The sequence below is a fragment of the Miscanthus floridulus genome, chromosome 5, assembly GCF_019320115.1.
Source record: "Miscanthus floridulus cultivar M001 chromosome 5, ASM1932011v1, whole genome shotgun sequence".
NCBI lineage: Eukaryota > Viridiplantae > Streptophyta > Magnoliopsida > Poales > Poaceae > Miscanthus > Miscanthus floridulus.
The window spans coordinates 8,491,040-8,503,119 of record NC_089584.1 but is presented as its reverse complement, the minus strand read 5'-3'; the positions used below and the strand labels follow the sequence as shown (position 1 = coordinate 8,503,119).

The 12,080-nt window shown below is 43.2% G+C and overlaps 1 pseudogene; it reads right to left on the bottom strand.

Annotated features, from left to right (window-relative positions):
• Positions 1 to 12,080, bottom strand: part of LOC136454212 (uncharacterized) — a 32,863-nt pseudogene extending 20,783 nt beyond the window's left edge.

Below are 12,080 nucleotides of genomic sequence, written 5' to 3'. Positions count from 1 at the left end.
TTCATCAATGTATCCATGGGAAAGTTACCTCATTTCAATGGGACTAACTTTATCAAGTGGAAGCACTTGATGAGAGCCTATCTAAAAGGTCTTCACCCTGGCATTTGGGAAATTGTTTGCAATGGATTTGAGCCACTGGTTGATCATAAGAACCCAACACTAGAAGAGATGAGAATCATTCATCTCAGTGGTCAAGTCACAAGTGTGTTGCTTAGTGCCTTAGATGGTGATGAGTACAATAGAGTGATTGGAGTTGATATTGCCAAGCAAATTTGGGACACTTTGCACCTAGCACATGAAGGGGTTGACAAAGTGAGAAAGGCAAGAATTGATTTGTTGATGTCAAAGCTCATCCGGTTTGTGATTTTGGATGGAGAGGGGCCACAAGAGATGTTTGATAGGTTGATGACAATGGTGGGAAAGATTAGAGGCTATGGTTATGATGATCTAGATAATCACACAATTGTCAAGATTATATTGGAAGCTTATTCACCTAGAAATGAGACCATAGTCACTTTAATTAGAGACAAGAAGAAGTTTGAGTACTTCACACCAAATGATGTACTTGGGAGGATCTTGACCTTTGACATGCAAAGAGAAGAAGCAATTGAGAGGAAGAAACTTAGAGAATTGCAAGCAAAGTTAGAGGGCATCAAGATCAAAGATGTAGCTCTCAAGGCCAATAAATCAAGCAAACAAGGCTCTATAAGCAAGTCGAAGATCAAACAACAAGCTTCAACTAGCAAGCTCAAAGCAAGCAAGCAAGTTCAAAAAAGAGTAGAGATCACATCATCTTCAAGTGAAAGTGAAAATGATGATGATCAATATGAGAAGATTGATGATGTTGCTCTCTTTATGAGGAGGTTTCACAAGGGGCTAAAGAAGCAAGGCTACAAGGTAGTGAAGAGAAGCTTCCCAAACAAGAAAAAAGAGGACATGCTACAATTGTGGAAGCACCGATTCACTTCATTGCCAAGTGTCCATATGAGATCAAGGACAATAAATACAAGAAGGATAAGAAAGAGGACAAGGCCGAACATAGGAAGAGAAAGAAAAACATGGGAGAGGCTCACATTGGGCATGAATGGGACTCAACTAAAGAGAGCACAAGTGAAGAGGATGAGAAGGTTGCAACCATTGCTATTCACAAGCCATCCCCTACACCAAGGCTTTTCAACAACATGTTTCGATGATGACTACTACTCTTCCTCACATTTGTCTCATGGCAAAGCATGAGAAGGTAAAATCCAAATCAAAGACCAAATCTCCTCCACCTCCTAGTGATATCTCTAGTAGTGATAGCTCTAGTGATGATAAATCTAGTGATGAAGAAATAAACATGATAACTAAAAATTTGGATGGAAAGACCAAATTATTCATCACTAAGCTAATGGAGGATTTAGAGAGTGTCCAAGCCGAGCTAGAATCTAGAGAAGAGACTCTTATTCAACAAGAGGATCTCTACATTGCTAGCAAAGAAGCTCTTGCATTAGAGAGAAGTGAGGTGGAATCCTTGCGCGAGGCCTTGGCCAAAGAGCAAGAGGACCATGCTATCACAAAGAAAGCAAATAAAGCTCTCAAGAAAAAGTATTGTGACTTAGATGAAAAGCACAAAAAATGTGAGATGCAATATATCATTCTTTGGGATAGCAACTCACATCTCACTAAGGCAAAGGAAACCTCTACTCCCTCTACTAGTCAAGGTTGTGGAAAATGTTTTAATCTTGACTTGAATGCTTATTCCACTAACCTTGCAAACATAGAAGCTATAAGAAACATGATTGCTAGGCTCAATGAAGTCATTGAAAAAGGGTAGATAAGTGTGACCTAATCCAATGACAAGAAGGTTGAAGAATCAAAAGGGCCACAATTCAAGCAAGGAAGGCATCCTTCAATCAAGCATGGGCTCAGTCACACAAAAGGAGCCAAGACAAATGAAAGAAGGACTAGTGAATGGCTATGAGTGTGTGCAATTTGAGAGGAAGGACAAATTGGTATAGATCAGCCTGCATAGACCATGGCAGTGCAGCTGTCCTAGAGCGGCAGTGCCGCAGTGAAAGGCGGCAGTGCTGCGCCCCGCAAAAATGGTAAGGCTACCAATTTCACTCCTGATCAAACTAAGCCCAAGAAGAAGGTGTACCAGGAGAAATAGGTTTTCCAGAAGCCTAAGGAATAAGTGTGGGCCACCAAGAATAAGTATGCCTATCAACCAAAGACTTATGCACCTCGACAAAGCTTGACATCATGCTTTGTTTTAAGGAACAACAGCAGTAGGAAAGTGGTTGCAAAATATGTTAGAAAGGAAATCAACATATATAGGAATACTTCTATTTGGGTTCCTAAGATTCTTGTGACTAACATGCAAGGCCCCAAGTCAAATTGGGGACCTAAATCTAGCAACTAAATTTGTTTTGTAGGCATACTCCTCCGGTGGATCAAGTTGGGTGCTTGATAGTGGATGTACAAATCATATGACTGGAGAAAGGAGTATGTTCTCATCATATTCCCCGATGACGCACTCAAATGAAAATATTAGTCTTTGGAGACAATTCAAAGGGGTATGTGATTGGTCTCGGTAAAGTTGCTATAACCCTTGAGCATTCAATTACAAATGTATTACATGTTGATTCACTTGAGTTACAATTTGTTAGTCCATTTCTCAATTATGTGAGATGGGCTACAATTGTCTCTATTTAGATAAGGGTGTGGAAGTCTTTAGAAGGGAGGATTCCTCTATTGTATTTATGGGTCAATAAAAGAACGAGCTTTACTTAGTTGATTTCAATAAAAGTAAAGCTAAGCTTGAGACTTGTTTAGTGGGAAAATCTAGCATGGGTTGGCTTTGGCATCACCGACTAGCCCATGTTGGGATGAGGAACTTGGCCAAACTTCTAAAAGATGAACACATCCTTGGACTAACAAATGTTCACTTTGAGAAAGATAGGATTCGTAGCGCTTGTCAAGCCGAAAAGCAAGTTGGAGCACCTGACCCACTAAAGAGCATCATGACCACCAAGCAACCATTGGAGCTAATACATATGGATCTCTTTGGACCGGTCGCCTACCTAAGTATCGGGGGTAACAAATATGGTCTTGTTAGTGTTGATGACTATTCCCATTTTACTTGGGTATTTTTCTTACATGACAAGTATCAAGTTCAAGAGAAGGTGAAGATATTTGTTAGAAGAGATCAAAAGGAGTCCGATCTTCCCATCAAGAAAGTGAGAAGCGACAATAGGACCAAATTCAAGAATACTCTAGTTGAGGAGTTTCTTGATGAAGAGGGCATCAAGCATGAGTTTTCAACTCCATACACTCCTCAACAAAATGGTGCTGTAGAGAGGAAGAACCGTACACTCATTGACATGGCAAGGACAATGCTAAATGAGTACAAGATGCCAGACATTTTTTGGTGTGACGCCGTCAACACCGCTTGCCATGCCATCAACCGCCTCTACCTACACAAGAAGTTGAAGAAAACTTCATATGAGCTTCTATCCGGTAACAAGCTTAAGGTGTTCCTACTTTAGAGTGTTTGGGGTGCAAGTGTTTCATACTTAACAAGAAACCCAAAATCTCTAAGTTTGCACCTAAAGTTCATGAAGGTTTTCTTCTTGGTTATGGATCAAATGAGCATGCCTACTATGTCTTCAACAAAACCTCCAGAAGAGTTGAGATTGCAGGTAGACATGACATTTGATGAATCTAATGGCTCTCAAGTGGAGCAAGTTGATTCAAGTGTTGTAGGAAAGGAGGATCCATCTTGTGAAGCAATCAAGCAATTGGCTATCAGTGATATTAGACCACAAGAAGAAGTCACTGAAGTGGAGGTTCCTCAAGTTGCTGCTACACTTATTTCCGCTTGACATACCTGATGCTACACTGCACAAGCATCTGTGGCAACTCTAGAGCGTGGTAGTGCCAGCACCTACACAGGCAGCAGCAGCTGATTCAACTCTAGCTCATGGATAAAACCTATGACCCATATTTGAGCAAGATGATGATGAAGATCCAGAAGATGAACAAGAGGCCATTGAGCATCCAAGGCTAAGTCAAACAATACAACGGGATCATCCTGTTGATAACATTCTTGGGAGTCTTCGAAAGGGGGTAACAACTCGTTCACATTTAGTAAACTTTTGTCAATATTACTCATTTGTTTCCTCTTTGCAGCCTCTTAAGGTAGAACAAGCACTTGGAGACCCAGATTGGATGATGGCCTATACAAGAAGAGCTCAATAACTTTGAAAGAAACCAAGTGTGGACTTTGATGGAACGACCCAATACCAATGTCATTGGCACCAAGTGAGCCTTCCACAACAAGCAAGATGAGAATAGAGTGGTGATAAGGAACAAGGCAATATTGGTTGCTCAAGGTTTCACTCAAGTAGAGGGCTTGGACTTTAAAGAAACATATGCATCGGTGGCAAGACTTGAAGCAATTTGAATGCTTCTAGCCTATGCTGCTCATCGCGACTTTAAGCTATATCAAATGGATGTGAAGAGTGCATTTCTAAATGGCCCTATTCAAGAACTTGTCTATGTTGAGCAACCACCGGGCTTTGAAGATCACAAGTTTCCCAACCATGTCTACAAACTCCAAAAGGCGCTCTATGGGCTTAAGTAAGCATCAAGAGCATGGTATGAATGCCTTAAGGAATTCTTGCTTAAACAAGGCTTTCGAAATAGGCCAAGTGGATCCTACCCTTTTCACTCACAAAGTTGGCAAAGATATATTTGTGTGCCAAGTATATGTCGATGACATAATATTTGGTAGTACTAATCATTCTTTTTATGAGGAATTTAGTAGGATCATGACCAAGAGATTTGAGATGTCCATGATGGGTGAATTGAAGTTCTTCCTTGGATTTCAAATCAAGCAAGTGAAAGATGGAACTTTCATTAGCCAAACAAAGTACACCCATGATATGCTCAAGAAGTTTGACATGGTGAATGCCAAGCCTATCAAAACTCCCATGCCAACTAATGGATATCTAGATCTCAATGATGAAGGGAAAGCCATGGATACTAAGGTATATTGCTCCATAATTGGCTCTCTACTTTATTTGTGCGCATCTAGATCTGATATTATGCTTAGTGTGTGCATGTGTGCTAGATTTCAAGCTAACCCAAAAGAGTGTCACTTAGTAGCTGTTAAGAAATATTGAGATATTTAGTACACACTCCTAACCTTGGCTTGTGGTATCCTAACGGCTCTAAGTTTGATCTACTTGGGTATTCGGATTTTGATTATGCCGGTTGCAAAGTAGATCGAAAAAACACCTCAGGGACATGTTAATTCCTTGGACGGTCCCTAGTGTCTTGGAGTTCTAAGAAGCAAAATTGTGTAGCCCTTTCCACCGCTGAGGCCGAGTATGTTGCAGCCGGTGCATGTTGTGCTCAACTACTTTGGATGAGGCAAACCCTTCAAGATTTCAGATGTCACTTCACAAAAATCTCACTCTTATGTGACAACAAAAGTGCCATAAAGTTAGCCAACAATCTCGTAAGCCACTCAAGAACTGAGCACATAGACATCCGACATCATTTCTTGAGAGACCACAAAGCCAAAGGAGATATCGAAATTCACCATATGAGCACCGAAAAGCTACTAGCCGATATCTTCACTAAGCCTCTTGATGAGTCAAGGTTTTGTGCTTTGCATAGTGAGCTAAATATTCTTGATTCTCATAACATGGTTTAAACTATAGCACACCTTGATTGATGAACTAGCATAGATAGGAGAAATGAATTGCAAAAGTATAAATATTGTGCTTAAAATGTTTTATCATAAGAAACAAGTGCATTGTGATCATTGTTTGTATTGATTATTTGTTGCTGATCATAATGTGCTTGATATATGTGTCCATATCCCATATATAGAGGTATTTAGCTAGTAGCTAAATCTACTGTACTGGGGAGTGCGGTAGTGCCGCGCTTGCCCTGCTGGCAGTGCCTGCACTACGGCAGTGCCGCGCCTGCCCTGTGGCAGTGCCGCGTGTGGCGAGCGGCAGTGCTGTACTTTGAATTTAACTAGAAATTCGACCCATATCAGCTATTACCATGGGGCCCATCTTACCTCTTATTTCTACTAGCCCCTAGGGTAACTCTCCCTCATTCACCACAGCTACCTGCCACCCCCCTCTCTTCACCGCATGCTCAGGCAGCCACCGACGTCGCCCATCCTACCGTGCCTGCCACCTGCAGCACTGCCGAGCCCACTACTGCTCTTCCTCTCTCGCTGCCAGTAGCTGGAGTAGCTCGTGGATGGAGCCAATTCATTCCTTTCCTCCTCAATCAACGTAAATCAAGGTGAAATCCTAACCTAATCTCGATCTATGCCTTGGAATTCTATATTTGTTGGAAGATGGTTTCTAGTGACTGCATGATTAGGGTAGAAACTAGTATGATGGATGAATTGAATTAAAGCAACATTTCATTAGTTGAGCCTCATCTGTACCCACGGTAGTGCCGCACTCAATGGATTGAACTTGTAAATGCAGATGTTGTTCCATCGATGACTCTATTTTGGTTGGATTTGTGCACCAGATTTGTTTCTATCTTAAACATGTAGCCACTTTACCTACATTGTAGACAACTCCATGTATTTGTTTAGGTCTACTCATTCTGAGATTGTCTAGTGGGTTAGGAGAATGTTTGAGAAATAGTATGAATAGTTGAGAAGAATTGACTCATGGGAGAGGTGAAGCACTAGGTGCGGCAATGCCGCTCCTAGGGTGCGGCACGTGCCACACCCTCTGACCTGATTAGTTCAGAGTGCTTTCCTAACTCTAGATTTAAATCATCTCATCTATCCAGAGTGTTTTACAAGTGTTCTTCTATACCCCTTATGTATAGTTTTTTATTTGGACCTATATTTATTTACATAGATGTCCTTTAGAGGTGATGAATGACCGGAAGGGGGAAGAGGAAGATGACCAAGCCTTGGGATAAGCAGATGCCTCATCTGTGGTTGTGGCAGGACCACGGGGCAGTAATAGTGCAGTAGGCAGAGATGTTGCCAGAGACAGGGGAGGAGAGATTAGATGATCCAGGATAAGGAGAACCTGGAGAGGGCTAGCCGCACCATTCCTCCAGGTGCTTGCCTATATACTCCACCTCATCTTGAGGAGTTTGACAGGAGCTACATCAGAGAGTATTTGGAAGATTGAGCATGGGAAAACAATCCCTATGAGCAGCCAAAGGATTTGGAGATTGACTACAGGTTTTGGAATAAGTTTCATTCCAACTTCTATGCATCTGTGAACTTTAACTCCAAGAAATCCAAAGTTATAAAGATGCAGTATGTTGACTGGGAGGAGATGAAGGCAAAGAATTAGCCAGAATTCAATAGGGTGATCAAGGCTTGTGAGTTGTTTGGCCTCACTGATATTATGAGCTTTAGATATAATTGGAATGAGGAAGTGCTAGCCCAGTTCCATGCCACTTTCTTCTATAGCATCTACACTAATGATATTCACTAGATGACTGAGGGACGACATTATAGAGTTGATTTTGTGACTTTCAACCAGGATCCTTGGTTTTGGAGAGGAGGAGCGGGGCTTCACTATATTCATGATGAGGCTAGAGCTAAGATCTATGATATTGCATATATGTGGATTGACATGAGAGGAGCAGATGTGAAGGTCAGTGACCTAAAGAGCTATTATTACATTCTGAATAATTTGATCAGGCACACTATCAATCCCAAGGATGGAGCGGCTTCTGATCTTAATGGATATGTGAGAAATGTGCTTAGTAGATTTGCTCCTAGAGGTGACAGGTTTAATGTCCCTCGCTTCATGTGGCGTGAGCTGAGGAACGCCATGGAGTATGGGAGAAAGAGGATACCCTATGCCCCCTATCTCATGTTTATGATTGAGAGGGTCACTGGCTATAGATTTGAGAAAAATGATCTTCACACCGTCTACAAGATTGAGAAGACCCGAGGAGTAGGTGCTAGTAGGGTAGTGAGACGCTCTCCATCAATTGAGGACGTGCCTGAGTCATCCCGATCTAGGCCTCGCAAGGAAAAGAAGATGGAGAAGTTTAGGAAGTGTATCAAGGCCATCTTCACCACATACACCTATGTAGCGAGGACCGCATATTAGGACCGGTTGGAGAACCATGAAGCCAATTGGGAGGCTAGAGAGTGTGCAGGGCTGCCACCTCTTTCTCCAGTTCAGTCACCGCTGAGGTTTGATGACCTCCCTAGCCTTTCTGAGATAGATTCAGAGGAGGAGGAGGAGGAGCAGGAGCAGCCAGAGCTTGATCCTCACATGAGTTTGAGGTCCACCTTACAGTCCATGAGGAGGAGCACCAGGTTTGAGCGCCACACTTTGACCACTCATCGCCAAGGGAGGGCGGTGGTGTCTTCTTCTTCCTTCGACAACGACGACGTTGATGATGATGGTGGAGAGGAGGACGTTGCAGGTGCTAGTGGAGCTGCTGGTGGGGATGATGCTGATTGAGACACGATCCAAGAGGATGAGGAGTGAGTGTTGGTCTTTCTTCTTTTCTTCTCTTTTTGGTCCTTTATGCCAAAGGGGGAGAAAATTAGAGAGGTCAACAACTTTTTCGATGCCATGGAGGTTGCTGCAGCTAGAGTTATGTTCGTATCCGTTTAGAGTAGTCTTCGTTAAGTGAGAGAGTTTGAGAGTCCATTAGAAACTCTATTTATGTAATAATGCTACTTAAGTACTTTATATATGTGTGGGATATGGACATATATTAATCTATGCTGTCGCTTGTGATATAATTGTGCTAGAATGTATATCTTTATATGTATTATATGTTGTGTGGTGTCTGTTCTAATCTGTGCTGTTATAGCAAATGCGGCAATGCCGCACCTAGTTGCAATAATAAACTATGTTGTGCATAAACTATCATTTGCATCACGTTTTACGTACCTGACACAGTATGCAGTACTCCACAAGAGCATGGATGTAGGGGGAGCCCCATCACTTTCACTAAAATGTGAATTTTAGCTTCTTGTGCCAATTTGAGAATTCAATTATCTATTCACATACTTAGGGGGAGGCTCTACACCCATGGCTAAAAAATTTCAGTATTTATTTCATATAGTTTTTAAGCTCTAATTGGGTTGTCATCGATCACAAAAAAGGAGGAGATTAAAAGTGCAATTAAGCCCTAATTGTGGGTTTTGGTGATAATGACCACGCAATTAGAGAACTAATGAGATTTATCGAGATGACAAGCAGGGAATTCATGTTCGAGGATGCTACACGAAATGGAGGAGCCCCTAATTACAAATGTAGATGGCTTCAAACTTAAAGGAGGTTTAAATTCTTTTATATTTTGAATTTGAGTATAGGAAAAGCCGTACTATAAAGGGGGACACAATGCTTAAGCTAATATGTGCTACCAAGTGCTCAAATATACACATGCATCCTCAGATTCATAGCCAAGACAATCTACACTTCATTCTTACCCTTGCTGTCTTGCGTGGTGCGGCACTACCGCACTTGAAGAGAGGCACTGCCGCACTTGAGATGCGACACTGCCGCGACTTAAGTGACCGTTGGGGGTTAGGGGGTATTTATACCCTTCTACTTCCTCCTCAACGGCTCTCTGCCCCTTCTTCCTCACTCCAGCTCGTCCAAAACAGAAATGAGCCTCTCTCTCTCTCTCTCCATTAGTGACCTTGAGCCCTCAAGCAAATCTATTGATTTCTTCATCAATCCTTGAGAGAAAAGGGTTCAAAACTCGATTAGAGAGCAGCTCCATTGATTCCTCAACTCAAAAGAGCACTTGGTTCATGTTTTGGCCAACGGTTGTGTTTATTACTCTTGGAGCTTGGCTCCTAGCCGGCTAGAGCGTCGCCCGTGGAGCTTGCCAACTTGTGTGGCAGCCCCAGGAGGTTTGTAACCATCTCTTAAAGCTAATATACCCACCCCTCATCTCAAGAGTTAAGTCTCTTGACTTGAGAACGAGGAAGAGTTGGAAAGCCCTAAGCCTTAGTGGCTAACCTCAACAATGTGAAGGTAGGCAAGCCTTGGTGGCGAGCCGAACCACGGGATAAATCATTGTGTCACTTATGCTTGATTTATATTACTTGCATTTTATATTGTTGGTTGAGGTAATTTCTAGGGTTTCTAGTCGATCTACTTGTGTGTGGTGTTCCTACAACTTCTAACTCTTGATCTATGACTATCATACCTGCAGTAGGATGAGAAATTTCTCTGATCTAAGTTTTCGTTCACTGATTTTGAACTGTGACTCGAAGTTGTCTGCAGGTGCATCAGTGCCGTTGTTTTGGTCCGACAGTGCCGTCCTCCAGAGCGACAGTGCCGCAGGATAAATTTGATAAAAATTTGAGTGTTTATTTTGACAGACCTATTTACCCCCGTATAAGCCAACCAGAGATCCTACACAAATAGCAAAATCCATCGAGTTCAGACAAGGTTTGACGCTCACGCGCAGAATTACAAAAACCAAACACGAGCTAGCCAAGTTGCTCGTTACAAGACACAGCCGCATGATATTCATTCCTAGCATCGGTTAAAGACCGAGCACCCAATAATGGATCCAACTGTGATGACGAAGTCATTGTGATTTCCTCCATCCACTCGATCTGCGCTTAACGACTTGATAACTCTCCCAGCTTGTAGACCAGCCCTTCCAGCTGCACTCCAACTTCCTGCTTGTACATCGGCAACCACCTTCTTAGCATTCTTGAAATCCGGATCAACACCACCATCTTCACTCCCAACCAAACCACTCCCCTGAAAGCACAGTTCATTTCTTAATTTCCATAAGGACCATAAAACAACAGAAGAAACAACATTAGAGATCACATGCTTCTTATTAGCAGCAATCCAATACTTCGCTACAGACTCATAGTCATTACCAACATCCACGCATGGTTGACAATATTTTTTAGCTCTAGATCATAGTGTAAATAGAGAATAGATTCTTGGTGCCTAGCTCCGACCACATTGTGCATACACTCTCGGTCCACACTGCGCGCGTCAAGCTCATCGATGGTACGTTGCCCATCCATCATGATGCATCCACTTCGTTTTCTTTCGATCAGATGAAGACTGTATATGCCACGATGGAGATGGAGATGCATGTCAGTGATGTACATGCCTGCACCGGCACTGCACTGCACATGACAGTTGATGGGTAGCCACACGCCCACACCCACACTAGGTTGGACGATTATTGTTTCTTCCTGTGTCCGGCCGGGACCGCGGCATGCATGCATGAGATGGACGCCTCGACGACGGATCCACCGACACCAAAGCTGACGCATGCTTACGCAGTTACGCTGTCATGCATGCATATATGTTCGTCCATGCATGGTGCTAGCTTGTGGTCCGTCGTCGTCGTCGTAGCCCATCCCAATATATATGAGACGCGACATACTAGCTGGTACGTACACGTACCATGCCATGCATGCATGCATGCACGGACGAGTATACTGTATGAATGTAGCGACAGTCCAACACGCAGGTAGGTGCGCGCGTACGACGCTGTTTCGATTCCATGTGTCCGGCTCCGCCCAGATGTATGGCAGGCACTGCACCATGGGCTGACAACTCAACAGCTGCAGGAATGGACAGGGACATGGCACCATGCAGGCTATTCAATTCGTCTGGTTGATTCATACTGCTGAAAATTTCCCAGCACTGCAAAATTTGACTATTTTTTTGTAAAAAAATATATTGTTCCCTAGAAAAAAAATCACATTTCTGGCTCTATCATGCTGACGGGCAGGATCGGCCGGGTCAACCTGCATGGTACGGCCCACGGCCATCACCGAGCATAGGGCTTCGACGGGTTTACGCGCCGTGTGCGCGTAGTCTAGGTTCTAGAAGAGCGGCCCACAATAAAATGTGTTTGTCAGATATCGATATTATTAGAGATACCCAAAGCATGTAAGTTAGTACCTACGCTAACATCTTTAGATGGGACAAGACGTATTAAAAAGTCTCACCCGACCTCAAGGCCGCAGACTCCGCCTCGTCCGACTCCAAGGCCGCAGGCTCCGTCTCGTCCGACCTTGAGGCCGCGGGGGTCTCGCCTAAGGCCGCGGGCTCCATCTCGCCCGACAT